Genomic DNA, 20,531 nt, shown 5'->3' on the forward strand with positions numbered 1-20,531 from the left:
CCCTGTCTGAGCTCCCTGAGGAATGAGTTTGGGAAAACATGCCCTGTCGGTGCTCCCTGAGGAATGAGTTTGGGAAAACATGCCCTGTCGGTGCTCCCTGAGGAATGAGTTTGGGAAAACATGCCCTGTCGGTGCTCCCTGAGGAATGAGTTTGGGAAAACATGCCCTGTCGGTGCTCCCTGAGGAATGTGTTTGGGAAAACATGCCCTGTCGGTGCTCCCTGAGGAATGTGTTTGGGAAAACATGCCCTGTCGGTGCTCCCTGAGGAATGTGTTTGGGAAAACATGCCCTGTCGGTGCTCCCTGAGGAATGTGTTTGGGAAAACATGCCCTGTCGGTGCTCCCTGAGGAATGTGTTTGGGAAAACATGCCCTGTCGGTGCTCCCTGAGGAATGAGTTTGGGACACAGGAGTCTCTGACACAGGGAAACTACATCTCCCAGAGGCCACTGCAGCTCCCAGCTTCCTGCTTCCTGTCCTGTTACCACGGTAACCTGATGCACGCACAGTGCTGTAACCACTAACCAGTGTAACCAGTACAGGAAACCAGACACAGGTGCAGTATAACTACTACTATCATATTATACTATATATCCTTATTCTACTATATATCCTTATTATACTATATACTGTGTCCTTATTATACTATATATCCTTATTATACTATATACTGTGTCCTTATTATACTATATATCCTTATTATACTAAGTATACAGTATATAGTATAATAAGGATACAATGTACTATGTATCCTTATTATACTATGTATCCTTATTATACTATATATCCTTATTATACTATGTATCCTTATTATACTATGTATCCTTATTATACTATGTATCCTTATTATACTATATACTGTGTCATTATACTATATATCCTTATTATACTATGTATCCTTATTATACTATATACTGTGTCCTTATTATACTATATATCCTTATTATACTATGTATCCTTATTATACTATATACTGTGTCATTATACTATATATCCTTATTATACTATATACTGTGTTCTTATTATACTATATATCCTTATTATACTATGTATCCTTATTATACTATATACTGTGTCATTATACTATATATCCTTATTATACTATATACTGTGTCCTTATTATACTATGTATCCTTATTCTACTGTATACTGTGTGTAATTATTATACTATGTACTATATATCCTTATTATACTATGTATCCTTATTATACTATATACTGTATACTATGTACTATATATCCTTATTATACTATGTATCCTTATTATACTATATATCCTAATTATACTGTGTGTCCTTATTATACTATATACTGTGTCCTTATTATACTATGTATCCTTATTATACTATATATCCTTATTATACTATATACTGTGTCCTTATTATACTATATATCCTTATTATACTATGTATCCTTATTATACTATATACTGTGTCATTATACTATATATCCTTATTATACTATATACTGTGTCCTTATTATACTATATATCCTTATTATACTAAGTATACAGTATATAGTATAATAAGGATACAATGTACTATGTATCCTTATTATACTATGTATCCTTATTATACTATATATCCTTATTATACTATGTATCCTTATTATACTATGTATCCTTATTATACTATATACCGTGTCATTATACTATATATCCTTATTATACTATGTATCCTTATTATACTATATACTGTGTCCTTATTATACTATATATCCTTATTATACTATGTATCCTTATTATACTATATACTGTGTCATTATACTATATATCCTTATTATACTATATACTGTGTCCTTATTATACTATATATCCTTATTATACTATGTATCCTTATTATACTATATACTGTGTCATTATACTATATATCCTTATTATACTATATACTGTGTCCTTATTATACTATATATCCTTATTATACTATGTATCCTTATTCTACTGTATACTGTGTGTAATTATTATACTATGTACTATATATCCTTATTATACTATATATCCTTATTATACTATATATCCTTATTATACTATATACTGTGTCCTTATTATACTATATATCCTTATTATACTATATACTGTGTCCTTATTATACTATATATCCTTATTATACTATGTATCCTTATTATACTATATACTGTGTCATTATACTATATATCCTTATTATACTATATACTGTGTCCTTATTATACTATATATCCTTATTATACTAAGTATACAGTATATAGTATAATAAGGATACAATGTACTATGTATCCTTATTATACTATGTATCCTTATTATACTATATATCCTTATTATACTATGTATCCTTATTATACTATGTATCCTTATTATACTATATACTGTGTCATTATACTATATATCCTTATTATACTATGTATCCTTATTATACTATATACTGTGTCCTTATTATACTATATATCCTTATTATACTATGTATCCTTATTAAACTATATACTGTGTCATTATACTATATATCCTTATTATACTATATACTGTGTCCTTATTATACTATATATCCTTATTATACTATGTATCCTTATTATACTATATACTGTGTCATTATACTATATATCCTTATTATACTATATACTGTGTCCTTATTATACTATATATCCTTATTATACTATGTATCCTTATTCTACTGTATACTGTGTGTAATTATTATACTATGTACTATATATCCTTATTATACTATATATCCTTATTATACTATATATCCTTATTATACTATATACTGTGTCCTTATTATACTATATATCCTTATTATACTATATACTGTGTCCTTATTATACTATATATCCTTATTATACTAAGTATACAGTATATAGTATAATAAGGATACAATGTACTATGTATCCTTATTATACTATGTATCCTTATTATACTATATATCCTTATTATACTATGTATCCTTATTATACTATGTATCCTTATTATACTATGTATCCTTATTATACTATATACTGTGTCATTATACTATATATCCTTATTATACTATGTATCCTTATTATACTATATACTGTGTCCTTATTATACTATATATCCTTATTATACTATGTATCCTTATTATACTATATACTGTGTCATTATACTATATATCCTTTTTATACTATATACTGTGTCCTTATTATACTATATATCCTTATTATACTATGTATCCTTATTATACTATATACTGTGTCATTATACTATATATCCTTATTATACTATATACTGTGTCCTTATTATACTATGTATCCTTATTCTACTGTATACTGTGTGTAATTATTATACTATGTACTATATATCCTTATTATACTATGTATCCTTATTATACTATATATCCTTATTATACTATATACTGTGTCCTTATTATACTATGTATCCTTATTATACTATATATCCTTATTATACTATATACTGTGTCCTTATTATACTATATATCCTTATTATACTATGTATCCTTATTATACTATATACTGTGTCATTATACTATATATCCTTATTATACTATATACTGTGTCCTTATTATACTATATATCCTTATTATACTAAGTATACAGTATATAGTATAATAAGGATACAATGTACTATGTATCCTTATTATACTATGTATCCTTATTATACTATATATCCTTATTATACTATGTATCCTTATTATACTATGTATCCTTATTATACTATATACTGTGTCATTATACTATATATCCTTAGTATATAGTATAATAAGGATACATAGTATAATAAGGATATATAGTATAATGACACAGTATATAGTATAATAAGGATACATAGTATAATGTGTCCTTATTATACTATATATCCTTATTATACTATGTATCCTTATTATACTATATACTGTGTCATTATACTATATATCCTTATTATACTATATACTGTGTCCTTATTATACTATATATCCTTATTATACTATGTATCCTTATTATACTATATACTGTGTCATTATACTATATATCCTTATTATACTATATACTGTGTCCTTATTATACTATATATCCTTATTATACTATGTATCCTTATTCTACTGTATACTGTGTGTAATTATTATACTATGTACTATATATCCTTATTATACTATGTATCCTTATTATACTATATATCCTTATTATACTATATACTGTGTCCTTATTATACTATATATCCTTATTATACTATGTATCCTTATTATACTATATACTGTGTCATTATACTATATATCCTTATTATACTATATACTGTGTCCTTATTATACTATATATCCTTATTATACTAAGTATACAGTATATAGTATAATAAGGATACAATGTACTATATATCCTTATTATACTATGTATCCTTATTATACTATATATCCTTATTATACTATGTATCCTTATTATACTAAGTATACAGTATATAGTATAATAAGGATACAATGTACTATGTATCCTTATTATACTATGTATCCTTATTATACTATATACTGTGTCATTATACTATATATCCTTATTATACTATGTATCCTTATTATACTATATACTGTGTCCTTATTATACTATATATCCTTATTATACTATGTATCCTTATTATAGTATGTATCCTTATTATACTATATATCCTTATTATACTATGTATCCTTATTATACTATATACTGTGTCCTTATTATACTATATATCCTTATTATACTATGTATCCTTATTATACTATATACTGTATACTATGTACTATATATCCTTATTATACTATGTATCCTTATTATACTATATATCCTTATTATACTATGTATCCTTATTATACTATGTATCCTTATTATACTATATACTGTGTCATTATACTATATATCCTTATTATACTATGTATCCTTATTATACTATATACTGTGTCCTTATTATACTATATATCCTTATTATACTATGTATCCTTATTATACTATGTATCCTTATTATACTATATATCCTTATTATACTATGTATCCTTATTATACTATATACTGTGTCATTATACTATATATCCTTATTATACTGTATACTATGTATCCTTATTATACTGTATACTGTGTCCTTATTATACTATGTACTATATATCCTTATTATACTATGTATCCTTATTATACTATGTATCCTTATTATACTATATACTGTGTCATTATACTATATATCCTTATTATACTGTATACTATGTATCCTTATTATACTGTGTCCTTATTATACTATGTACTATATATCCTTAGTATACTATATATCCTTATTATACTATGTATCCTTATTATACTATGTATCCTTATTATACTGTATACTATGTATCCTTATTATACTGTATACTGTGTCCTTATTATACTATGTACTATATATCCTTAGTATACTATATATCCTTATTATACTATGTATCCTTATTATACTATATATCCTTATTATACTATATACTGTGTCCTTAGTATACTATATATCCTTATTATACTATATATCCTTATTATACTATATACTGTGTCCTTATTATACTATGTATCCTTATTATACTATATACTGTGTGTAATTATTATACTATGTACTATATATCCTTATTATACTATGTATCCTTATTATACTATATATCCTTATTATACTATATACTGTGTCCTTATTATACTATATATCCTTATTCTACTGTATACTGTGTGTAATTATTATACTATGTACTATATATCCTTATTATGCTATGTATCCTTATTATACTATATACTGTGTCCTTATTATACTATATATCCTTATTATACTGTATACTATGTATCCTTATTATACTGTATACTGTGTCCTTATTATACTATGTACTATATATATCCTTATTATACTATGTATCCTTATTATACTATATATCCTTATTATACTGTGTGTCCTTCTTATACTATAAATCCTTATTATACTATATATCCTTATTATACTATATACTGTGTCCTTATTATACTATATATCCTTATTATACTGTATACTGTGTCCTTATTATACTATGTACTATATATCCTTATTATACTATGTATCCTTATTATACTGTATACTGTGTCCTTATTATACTATGTACTATATATCCTTATTATACTATGTATCCTTATTATACTATATATCCTTATTATACTGTGTGTTCTTATTATACTATAAATCCTTATTATACTGTATACTGTGTCCATATTATACTATATATCCAGATTATACTATGTATCCTTATTATACTATATACTGTGTCCTTAGTATACTATATATCCTTTTTATACTATGTATCCTTATTATACTATATACTGTGTCCTTATTATACTGTATACTGTGTGTAATTATTATACTATGTACTATATATCCTTATTATACTGTATACTATGTATCCTTATTATACTGTATGCTGTGTCCTTATTATACTATGTACTATATATCCTTATTATACTATATATCCTTATTATACTATATACTATGTCCTTATTATACTATATATCCTTATTATACTATGTATCCTTATTATACTATATACTGTGTCCTTATTATACTACATATCCTTATTATACTATATACTGTGTCCTTATTATACTATATATCCTTATTATACTATGTATCCTTATTATACTATATACTGTGTCCTTATTATACTATATATCCTTATTATACTGTATACTGTGTGTAATTATTATACTATGTACTATATATCCTTATTATACTGTATACTGTGTCCTTATTATACTATGTACTATATATCCTTATTATACTATGTATCCTTATTATACTATATATCCTTATTATACTATGTATCCTTATTATACTATGTATCCTTATTATACTATATACTGTGTCATTATACTATATATCCTTATTATACTGTATACTATGTATCCTTATTATACTGTATACTGTGTCCTTATTATACTATGTACTATATATCCTTAGTATACTATATATCCTTATTATACTATGTATCCTTATTATACTATATATCCTTATTATACTATATACTGTGTCCTTAGTATACTATATATCCTTATTATACTATATATCCTTATTATACTATATACTGTGTCCTTATTATACTATGTATCCTTATTATACTATATATCCTTATTATACTATATACTGTGTCCTTATTATACTATATATCCTTATTATACTGTGTGTAATTATTATACTATGTACTATATATCCTTATTATACTATATACTGTGTCCTTATTATACTATATATCCTTATTCTACTGTATACTGTGTGTAATTATTATACTATGTACTATATATCCTTATTATACTATGTATCCTTATTATACTATATATCCATATTATACTATATACTGTGTCCTTATTATACTATATATCCTTATTATACTATGTATCCTTATTATACTATATACTGTGTCATTATACTATATATCCTTATTATACTATATACTGTGTCCTTATTATACTATATATCCTTATTATACTATGTATCCTTATTATACTATATACTGTATACTATGTACTATATATCCTTATTATACTATGTATTCTTATTATACTATATATCCTTATTATACTATGTATCCTTATTATACTATGTATCCTTATTATACTATACACTGTGTCATTATACTATATATCCTTATTATACTATGTATCCTTATTATACTATATACTGTGTCCTTATTATACTATATATCCATATTATACTATGTATCCTTATTATACTATGTATCCTTATTATACTATATATCCTTATTATACTATGTATCCTTATTATACTATATACTGTGTCCTTATTATACTATATATCCTTATTATACTATGTATCCTTATTATACTATATACTGTATACTATGTACTATATATCCTTATTATACTATGTATCCTTATTATACTATATATCCTTATTATACTATGTATCCTTATTATACTATGTATCCTTATTATACTATATACTGTGTCATTATACTATATATCCTTATTATACTATGTATCCTTATTAAACTATATACTGTGTCCTTATTATACTATATATCCTTATTATACTATGTATCCTTATTATACTATGTATCCTTATTATACTATATACTGTGTCCTTATTATACTATATATCCTTATTATACTATGTATCCTTATTATACTATGTATCCTTATTATACTATATATCCTTATTATACTATGTATCCTTATTATACTATATATCCTTATTATACTATGTATCCTTATTATACTATATACTGTGTCATTATACTATATATCCTTATTATACTGTATACTATGTATCCTTATTATACTGTATACTGTGTCCTTATTATACTATGTACTATATATCCTTATTATACTATGTATCCTTATTATACTATATACTGTGTCATTATAATATATATCCTTATTATACTGTATACTATGTATCCTTATTATACTGTGTCCTTATTATACTATGTACTATATATCCTTAGTATACTATATATCCTTATTATACTATGTATCCTTATTATACTGTATACTATGTATCCTTATTATACTGTATACTGTGTCCTTATTATACTATGTACTATATATCCTTTGTATACTATATATCCTTATTATACTATGTATCCTTATTATACTATATATCCTTATTATACTATATACTGTGTCCTTAGTATACTATATATCCTTATTATACTATATATCCTTATTATACTATATACTGTGTCCTTATTATACTATATATCCTTATTATACTATGTATCCTTATTATACTATATATCCTTATTATACTATATACTGTGTCCTTATTATACTATATATCCTTATTCTACTGTATACTGTGTGTAATTATTATACTATGTACTATATATCCTTATTATGCTATGTATCCTTATTATACTATATATCCTTATTATACTGTATACTATGTATCCTTATTATACTGTATACTGTGTCCTTATTATACTATGTACTATATATCCTTATTATACTATGTATCCTTATTATACTATATATCCTTATTATACTGTGTGTCCTTCTTATACTATAAATCCTTATTATACTATATATCCTTATTATACTATATACTGTGTCCTTATTATACTATATATCCTTATTATACTGTATACTGTGTCCTTATTATACTATGTACTATATATCCTTATTATACTATGTATCCTTATTATACTGTATACTGTGTCCTTATTATACTATGTACTATATATCCTTATTATACTATGTATCCTTATTATACTATATATCCTTATTATACTGTGTGTCCTTCTTATACTATAAATCCTTATTATACTATATATCCTTATTATATTGTGTGTTCTTATTATACTATAAATCCTTATTATACTGTATACTGTGTCCATATTATACTATATATCCTTATTATACTGTGTGTTCTTATTATACTATAAATCCTTATTATACTGTATACTGTGTCCATATTATACTATATATCCAGATTATACTATGTATCCTTATTATACTATATACTGTGTCCTTAGTATACTATATATCCTTTTTATACTATGTATCCTTATTATACTATATACTGTGTCCTTATTATACTGTATACTGTGTGTAATTATTATACTATGTACTATATATCCTTATTATACTGTATACTATGTATCCTTATTATACTGTATGCTGTGTCCTTATTATACTATGTACTATATATCCTTATTATACTATATATCCTTATTATACTATATACTATGTCCTTATTATACTATATATCCTTATTATACTATGTATCCTTATTATACTATATACTGTGTCCTTATTATACTACATATCCTTATTATACTATATACTGTGTCCTTATTATACTATATATCCTTATTATACTATGTATCCTTATTATACTATATACTGTGTCCTTATTATACTAAATATCCTTATTATACTGTATACTGTGTGTAATTATTATACTATGTACTATATATCCTTATTATACTGTATACTGTGTCCTTATTATACTATGTACTATATATCCTTATTATACTATGTATCCTTATTATACTATATATCCTTATTATACTATGTATCCTTATTATACTATATATCCTTATTATACTATGTATCCTTATTATACTATGTATCCTTATTATACTATATACTGTGTCATTATACTATATATCCTTATTATACTGTATACTATGTATCCTTATTATACTGTATACTGTGTCCTTATTATACTATGTACTATATATCCTTAGTATAGTATATATCCTTATTATACTATATACTGTGTCATTATACTATATATCCTTATTATACTGTATACTATGTATCCTTATTATACTGTGTCCTTATTATACTATGTACTATATATCCTTAGTATACTATATATCCTTATTATACTATGTATCCTTATTATACTATATATCCTTATTATACTATATACTGTGTCCTTAGTATACTATATATCCTTATTATACTATATATCCTTATTATACTATATACTGTGTCCTTATTATACTATGTATCCTTATTATACTATATATCCTTATTATACTATATACTGTGTCCTTATTATACTATATATCCTTATTATACTGTGTGTAATTATTATACTGTGTACTATATATCCTTATTATACTATATACTGTGTCCTTATTATACTATATATCCTTATTCTACTGTATACTGTGTGTAATTATTATACTATGTACTATATATCCTTATTATACTATGTATCCTTATTATACTATATACTGTGTCCTTATTATACTATATATCCTTATTATACTGTATACTATGTATCCTTATTATACTGTATACTGTGTCCTTATTATACTATGTACTATATATCCTTATTATACTATGTATCCTTATTATACTATATATCCTAATTATACTGTGTGTCCTTCTTATACTATAAATCCTTATTATACTATATATCCTTATTATACTATATACTGTGTCCTTATTATACTATATATCCTTATTATACTGTATACTGTGTCCTTATTATACTATGTACTATATATCCTTATTATACAATGTATCCTTATTATACTATATATCCTTATTATACTGTGTGTCCTTCTTATACTATAAATCCTTATTATACTATATATCCTTATTATATTGTGTGTTCTTATTATACTATAAATCCTTATTATACTGTATACTGTGTCCATATTATACTATATATCCTTATTATACTGTGTTCTTATTATACTATAAATCCTTATTATACTGTATACTATATATCCTTATTATACTATGTATCCTTATTATACTATATACTGTGTCCTTAGTATACTATATATCTTTATTATACTATGTATCCTTATTATACTATATACTGTGTCCTTATACTGTATACTGTGTGTAATTATTACACTATGTACTATATATCCTTATACTGTATACTATTTATCCTTATTATACTGTGTCCTTATTATACTATGTACTATATATCCTTATTATACTATATATCCTTATTATACTATGTATCCTTATTATACTATATACTGTGTCCTTATTATACTATATATCCTTATTATATTGTGTATCCTTATTATACTATATATCCTTATTATATTGTGTATCCTTATTATAATGTATAACCTTATAATACTATATATTATGTTTGCTTATTATATACTATTATCCTTTATGATGGTTGTGAAGGTTGGTGACAGCAGATTATCTCAGCACAGTTACTTTCTCTTTTCTGCTATACTCCCACCTCAGAATCAGGCTCTATATGTTACCGTGTGTTACTGTGCTCCTCATAGTGACTATAGGAGATGCTGCTCAGTGATGGTGACTATATGTGACACACTGTCCCTGTTACCATGTGTTACTGTGCTCCTCATAGTGACTATAGGAGATGCTGCTCAGTGATGGTGACTATATGTGACACTGTCCCTGTTACCATGTGTTACTGTGCTCCTCACAGTGACTATAGGAGATGCTGCTCAGTGATGGTGACTATATGTGACACTGTCCCTGTTACCGTGTGTTACTGTGCTCCTCACAGTGACTATAGGAGACGCTGCTCAGTGATGGTGACTATATGTGACACACTGTCCCTGTTACCATGTGTTACTGTGCTCCTCACAGTGACTATAGGAGACGCTGCTCAGTGATGGTGACTATATGTGACACACTGTCCCTGTTACCATGTGTTACTGTGCTCCTCACAGTGACTATAGGAGACGCTGCTCAGTGATGGTGGCTATATGTGACACACTGTCCCTGTTACCATGTGTTACTGTGCTCCTCACAGTGACTATAGGAGACGCTGCTCAGTGATGGTGACTATATGTGACACACTGTCCCTGTTACCATGTGTTACTGTGCTCCTCACAGTGACTATAGGAGATGCTGCTCAGTGATGGTGACTATATGTGACACTGTCCTGTTACCATGTGTTACTGTGCTCCTCACAGTGACTATAGGAGACGCTGCTCAGTGATGGTGACTATATGTGACACACTGTCCCTGTTACCATGTGTTACTGTGCTCCTCACAGTGACTATAGGAGACGCTGCTCAGTGATGGTGACTATATATGACACACTGTCCCTGTTACCATGTGTTACTGTGCTCCTCATAGTGACTATAGGAGATGCTGCTCAGTGATGGTGACTATATGTGACACACTGTCCCTGTTACCATGTGTTACTGTGCTCCTCATAGTGACTATAGGAGACGCTGCTCAGTGATGGTGACTATATGTGACACTGTCCCTGTTACCATGTGTTACTGTGCTCCTCACAGTGACTATAGGAGACGCTGCTCAGTGATGGTGGCTATATGTGACACTGTCCCTGTTACCATGTGTTACTGTGCTCCTCACAGTGACTATTGGAGATGCTGCTCAGTGATGGTGACTATATGTGACACTGTCCCTGTTACCATGTGTTACTGTGCTCCTCACAGTGACTATAGGAGATGCTGCTCAGTGATGGTGACTATATGTGACACACTGTCCCTGTTACCATGTGTTACTGTGCTCCTCACAGTGACTATAGGAGACGCTGCTCAGTGATGGTGACTATATGTGACACTGTCCCTGTTACCATGTGTTACTGTGCTCCTCACAGTGACTATAGGAGATGCTGCTCAGTGATGGTGACTATATGTGAGACACTGTCCCTGTTACCATGTGTTACTGTGCTCCTCACAGTGACTATAGGAGACGCTGCTCAGTGATGGTGGCTATATGTGACACTGTCCCTGTTACCATGTGTTACTGTGCTCCTCACAGTGACTATAGGAGACGCTGCTCAGTGATGGTGACTATATGTGACACACTGTCCCTGTTACCATGTGTTACTGTGCTCCTCACAGTGACTATAGGAGATGCTGCTCAGTGATGGTGACTATATGTGACACACTGTCCCTGTTACCATGTGTTACTGTGCTCCTCACAGTGACTATAGGAGACGCTGCTCAGTGATGGTGACTATATGTGACACACTGTCCCTGTTACCATGTGTTACTGTGCTCCTCACAGTGACTATAGGAGACGCTGCTCAGTGATGGTGACTATATGTGACACTGTCCCTGTTACCATGTGTTACTGTGCTCCTCACAGTGACTATAGGAGACGCTGCTCAGTGATGGTGACTATATGTGACACACTGTCCCTGTTACCATGTGTTACTGTGCTCCTCACAGTGACTATAGGAGACGCTGCTCAGTGATGGTGACTATATGTGACACATTGTCCCTGTTACCATGTGTTACTGTGCTCCTCACAGTGACTATAGGAGACGCTGCTCAGTGATGGTGACTATATGTGACACACTGTCCCTGTTACCATGTGTTACTGTGCTCCTCACAGTGATTATAGGAGAAGCTGCTCAGTGATGGTGACTATATGTGACACACTGTCCCTGTTACCATGTGTTACTGTGCTCCTCACAGTGACTATAGGAGACGCTGCTCAGTGATGGTGACTATATGTGACACTGTCCCTGTTACCATGTGTTACTGTGCTCCTCACAGTGACTATAGGAGACGCTGCTCAGTGATGGTGACTATATGTGACACACTGTCCCTGTTACCATGTGTTACTGTGCTCCTCACAGTGACTATAGGAGACGCTGCTCAGTCATGGTGACTATATGTGACACACTGTCCCTGTTACCATGTGTTACTGTGCTCCTCACAGTGACTATAGGAGATGCTGCTCAGTGATGGTGACTATATGTGACACTGTCCCTGTTACCATGTGTTACTGTGCTCCTCACAGTGACTATAGGAGATGCTTCTCAGTGATGGTGACTATATGTGACACTGTCCCCGTTACCATGTGTTACTGTGCTCCTCACAGTGACTATAGGAGACGCTGCTCAGTGATGGTGACTATATGTGACACACTGTCCCTGTTACCATGTGTTACTGTGCTCCTCACAGTGACTATAGGAGACGCTGCTCAGTGATGGTGACTATATGTGACACTGTCCCTGTTACCATGTGTTACTGTGCTCCTCACAGTGACTATAGGAGACGCTGCTCAGTGATGGTGACTATATGTGACACTGTCCCTGTTTCCATGTGTTACTGTGCTCCTCACAGTGACTATAGGAGATGCTGCTCAGTGATGGTGACTATATGTGAGACTGTCCCTGTTACCATGTGTTACTGTGCTCCTCACAGTGACTATAGGAGACGCTGCTCAGTGATGGTGACTATATGTGACACTGTCCCCGTTACCATGTGTTACTGTGCTCCTCACAGTGACTATAGGAGATGCTGCTCAGTGATGGTGACTATATGTGACACACTGTCCCTGTTACCATGTGTTACTGTGCTCCTCACAGTGACTATAGGAGACGCTGCTCAGTGATGGTGACTATATGTGACACACTGTCCCTGTTACCATGTGTTACTGTGCTCCTCACAGTGACTATAGGAGATGCTGCTCAGTGATGGTGACTATATGTGACACTGTCCCTGTTACCATGTGTTACTGTGCTCCTCACAGTGACTATAGGAGACGCTGCTCAGTGATGGTGACTATATGTGACACTGTCCCTGTTACCATGTGTTACTGTGCTCCTCACAGTGACTATAGGAGACGCTGCTCAGTGATGGTGACTATATGTGACACACTGTCCCTGTTACCATGTGTTACTGTGCTCCTCACAGTGACTATAGGAGACGCTGCTCAGTGATGGTGACTATATGTGACACTGTCCCTGTTACCGTGTGTTACTGTGCTCCTCACAGTGACTATAGGAGACGCTGCTCAGTGATGGTGACTATATGTGACACTGTCCCTGTTACCATGTGTTACTGTGCTCCTCACAGTGACTATAGGAGACGCTGCTCAGTGATGGTGACTATATGTGACACACTGTCCCTGATACCATGTGTTACTGTGCTCCTCACAGTGACTATAGGAGACGCTGCTCAGTGATGGTGACTATATGTGACACTGTCCCTGTTACCATGTGTTACTGTGCTCCTCACAGTGACTATAGGAGATGCTGCTCAGTGATGGTGACTATATTTGACACACTGTCCCTGTTACCATGTGTTACTGTGCTCCTCACAGTGACTATAGGAGACGCTGCTCAGTGATGGTGACTATATGTGACACTGTCCTGTTACCATGTGTTACTGTGCTCCTCACAGTGACTATAGGAGACGCTGCTCAGTGATGGTGACTATATGTGACACTGTCCATGTTACCGTGTGTTACTGTGCTCCTCACAGTGACTATAGTAGAAGCTGCTCAGTGATGGTGACTATATGTGACACACTGTCCCTGTTACCATGTGTTACTGTGCTCCTCACAGTGACTATAGGAGATGCTGCTCAGTGATGGTGACTATATGTGACACTGTCCCCGTTACCATGTGTTACTGTGCTCCTCACAGTGACTATAGGAGATGCTGCTCAGTGATGGTGACTATATGTGACACACTGTCCCTGTTACCATGTGTTACTGTGCTCCTCACAGTGACTATAGGAGACGCTGCTCAGTGATGGTGACTATATGTGACACTGTCCCTGTTACCATGTGTTACTGTGCTCCTCACAGTGACTATAGGAGACGCTGCTCAGTGATGGTGACTATATGTGACACACTGTCCCTGTTACCATGTGTTACTGTGCTCCTCACAGTGACTATAGGAGAAGCTGCTCAGTGATGGTGACTATATGTGACACTGTACCTGTTACCATGTGTTACTGTGCTCCTCACAGTGACTATAGGAGACGCTGCTCAGTGATGGTGACTATATGTGACACTGTCCCTGTTACCATGTGTTACTGTGCTCCTCACAGTGACTATAGGAGATGCTGCTCAGTGATGGTGACTATATGTGACACTGTCCCTGTTACCATGTGTTACTGTGCTCCTCACAGTGACTATAGGAGACGCTGCTCAGTGATGGTGACTATATGTGACACACTGTCCCTGTTACCATGTGTTACTGTGCTCCTCACAGTGACTATAGGAGACGCTGCTCAGTGATGGTGACTATATGTGACACATTGTCCCTGTTACCATGTGTTACTGTGCTCCTCACAGTGACTATAGGAGACGCTGCTCAGTGATGGTGACTATATGTGACACACTGTCCCTGTTACCATGTGTTACTGTGCTCCTCACAGTGACTATAGGAGATGCTGCTCAGTGATGGTGACTATATGTGACACACTGTCCCTGTTACCATGTGTTACTGTGCTCCTCACAGTGACTATAGGAGACGCTGCTCAGTGATGGTGACTATATGTGACACACTGTCCCTGATACCATGTGTTACTGTGCTCCTCACAGTGACTATAGGAGACGCTGCTCAGTGATGGTGACTATATGTGACACTGTCCCTGTTACCATGTGTTACTGTGCTCCTCACAGTGGCTATAGGAGATGCTGCTCAGTGATGGTGACTATATGTGACACACTGTCCCTGTTACCATGTGTTACTGTGCTCCTCACAGTGACTATAGGAGACGCTGCTCAGTGATGGTGACTATATGTGACACTGTCCTGTTACCATGTGTTACTGTGCTCCTCACAGTGACTATAGGAGATGCTGCTCAGTGATGGTGACTATATGTGACACTGTCCCTGTTACCATGTGTTACTGTGCTCCTCACAGTGACTATAGGAGATGCTGCTCAGTGATGGTGACTATATGTGACACACTGTCCCTGTTACCATGTGTTACTGTGCTCCTCACAGTGACTATAGGAGATGCTGCTCAGTGATGGTGACTATATGTGACACACTGTCCCTGTTACCATGTGTTACTGTGCTCCTCACAGTGACTATAGGAGAAGCTGCTCAGTGATGGTGACTATATGTGACACTGTCCCTGTTACCATGTGTTACTGTGCTCCTCACAGTGACTATAATAGACGCTGCTCAGTGATGGTGACTATATGTGACACTGTCCCTGTTACCATGTGTTACTGTGCTCCTCACAGTGACTATAATAGACGCTGCTCAGTGATGGTGACTATATGTGACACTGTCCCTGTTACCATGTGTTACTGTGCTCCTCACAGTGACTATAGGAGACGCTGCTCAGTGATGGTGACTATATGTGACACTGTCCCTGTTACCATGTGTTACTGTGCTCCTCACAGTGACTATAATAGACGCTGCTCAGTGATGATGACTATATGTGACACTGTCCCTGTTACCATGTGTTACTGTGCTCCTCACAGTGACTATAGGAGACGCTGCTCAGTGATGGTGACTATATGTGACACTGTCCCTGTTACCATGTGTTACTGTGCTCCTCACAGTGACTATAGGAGATGCTGCTCAGTGATGGTGACTATATGTGACACTGTCCCTGTTACCATGTGTTACTGTGCTCCTCACAGTGACTATAGGAGACGCTGCTCAGTGATGGTGACTATATGTGACACTGTCCCTGTTACCATGTGTTACTGTGCTCCTCACAGTGACTATAGGAGAAGCTGCTCAGTGATGGTGACTATATGTGACACACTGTCCCTGTTACCATGTGTTACTGTGCTCCTCACAGTGACTATAGGAGATGCTGCTCAGTGATGGTGACTATATGTGACACACTGTCCCTGTTACCATGTGTTACTGTGCTCCTCACAGTGACTATAGGAGACGCTGCTCAGTGATGGTGACTATATGTGACACTGTCCTGTTACCATGTGTTACTGTGCTCCTCACAGTGACTATAGGAGACGCTGCTCAGTGATGGTGACTATATGTGACACTGTCCCTGTTACCATGTGTTACTGTGCTCCTCACAGTGACTATAGGAGACGCTGCTCAGTGATGGTGACTATATGTGACACACTGTCCCTGTTACCATGTGTTACTGTGCTCCTCACAGTGACTATAGGAGACGCTGCTCAGTGATGGTGACTATATGTGACACTGTCCCTGTTACCATGTGTTACTGTGCTCCTCACAGTGACTATAGGAGATGCTGCTCAGTGATGGTGACTATATGTGACACACTGTCCCTGTTACCATGTGTTACTGTGCTCCTCACAGTGACTATAGGAGACGCTGCTCAGTGATGGTGACTATATGTGACACACTGTCCCTGTTACCATGTGTTACTGTGCTCCTCACAGTGACTATAGGAGACGCTGCTCAGTGATGGTGACTATATGTGACACACTGTCCCTGTTACCATGTGTTACTGTGCTCCTCACAGTGACTATAGGAGAAGCTGCTCAGTGATGGTGACTATATGTGACACACTGTCCCTGTTACCATGTGTTACTGTGCTCCTCACAGTGACTATAGGAGACGCTGCTCAGTGATGGTGACTATATGTGACACTGTCCCTGTTACCATGTGTTACTGTGCTCCTCACAGTGACTATAGGAGACGCTGCTCAGTGATGGTGACTATATGTGACACTGTCCTGTTACCATGTGTTACTGTGCTCCTCACAGTGACTATAGGAGATGCTGCTCAGTGATGGTGACTATATGTGACACTGTCCCCGTTACCATGTGTTACTGTGCTCCTCACAGTGACTATAGGAGATGCTGCTCAGTGATGGTGACTATATGTGACACACTGTCCCCGTTACCATGTGTTACTGTGCTCCTCACAGTGACTATAGGAGACGCTGCTCAGTGATGGTGACTATATGTGACACACTGTCCCTGTTACCATGTGTTACTGTGCTCCTCACAGTGACTATAGGAGACGCTGCTCAGTGATGGTGACTATATGTGACACTGTCCCTGTTACCATGTGTTACTGTGCTCCTCACAGTGACTATAGGAGAAGCTGCTCAGTGATGGTGACTATATGTGACACTGTCCCCGTTACCATGTGTTACTGTGCTCCTCACAGTGACTATAGGAGATGCTGCTCAGTGATGGTGACTATATGTGACACACTGTCCCTGTTACCATGTGTTACTGTGCTCCTCACAGTGACTATAGGAGACGCTGCTCAGTGATGGTGACTATATGTGACACACTGTCCCTGATACCATGTGTTACTGTGCTCCTCACAGTGACTATAGGAGACGCTGCTCAGTGATGGTGACTATATGTGACACTGTCCCTGTTACCATGTGTTACTGTGCTCCTCACAGTGACTATAGGAGATGCTGCTCAGTGATGGTGACTATATGTGACACACTGTCCCCGTTACCATGTGTTACTGTGCTCCTCACAGTGACTATAGGAGATGCTGCTCAGTGATGGTGACTATATGTGACACACTGTCCCTGTTACCATGTGTTACTGTGCTCCTCACAGTGACTATAGGAGACGCTGCTCAGTGATGGTGACTATATGTGACACACTGTCCCTGTTACCATGTGTTACTGTGCTCCTCACAGTGACTATAGGAGACGCTGCTCAGTGATGGTGACTATATGTGACACACTGTCCCTGTTACCATGTGTTACTGTGCTCCTCACAGTAACTATAGGAGACGCTGCTCAGTGATGGTGACTATATGTGACACACTGTCCCTGTTACCATGTGTTACTGTGCTCCTCACAGTGACTATAGGAGACGCTGCTCAGTGATGGTGACTATATGTGACACACTGTCCCTGTTACCATGTGTTACTGTGCTCCTCACAGTGACTATAGGAGACGCTGCTCAGTGATGGTGACTATATGTGACACTGTCCCTGTTACCATGTGTTACTGTGCTCCTCACAGTGACTATAGGAGACTCTGCTCAGTGATGGTGACTATATGTGACACTGTCCCTGTTACCATGTGTTACTGTGCTCCTCACAGTGACTATAGGAGATGCTGCTCAGTGATGGTGACTATATGTGACACTGTCCCTGTTACCATGTGTTACTGTGCTCCTCACAGTGACTATAGGAGATGCTGCTCAGTGATGGTGACTATATGTGACACTGTCCCTGTTACCATGTGTTACTGTGCTCCTCACAGTGACTATAGGAGATGCTGCTCAGTGATGGTGACTATATGTGACACTGTCCCTGTTACCATGTGTTACTGTGCTCCTCACAGTGACTATAGGAGATGCTGCTCAGTGATGGTGACTATATGTGACACTGTCCCCGTTACCATGTGTTACTGTGCTCCTCACAGTGACTATAGGAGATGCTGCTCAGTGATGGTGACTATATGTGACACACTGTCCCCGTTACCATGTGTTACTGTGCTCCTCACAGTGACTATAGGAGACGCTGCTCAGTGATGGTGACTATATGTG

The 20,531-nt window shown here is 34.2% G+C and overlaps 1 protein-coding gene across 3 annotated transcripts in view; it reads left to right on the top strand.

Moving 5' to 3' along the window:
• Positions 1-486: 486 nt before the first annotated feature.
• The window catches only part of DRC7 (dynein regulatory complex subunit 7), a 102,004-nt gene continuing 81,959 nt past the window's right edge, over positions 487-20,531 (top strand). For all 3 annotated transcript variants that reach the window (XM_088458427.1, XM_088458428.1, XM_088458429.1), the window contains exon 1: positions 487-554. The gene's annotated coding sequence lies outside the window, so the exon portion shown is untranslated. The remainder of the gene's footprint in view (positions 555-20,531) is intronic.

This window comes from Taudactylus pleione, unplaced genomic scaffold (genome assembly GCF_031769625.1).
Source record: "Taudactylus pleione unplaced genomic scaffold, aTauple2 ptg000832l, whole genome shotgun sequence".
Lineage (NCBI taxonomy): Eukaryota > Metazoa > Chordata > Amphibia > Anura > Myobatrachidae > Taudactylus > Taudactylus pleione.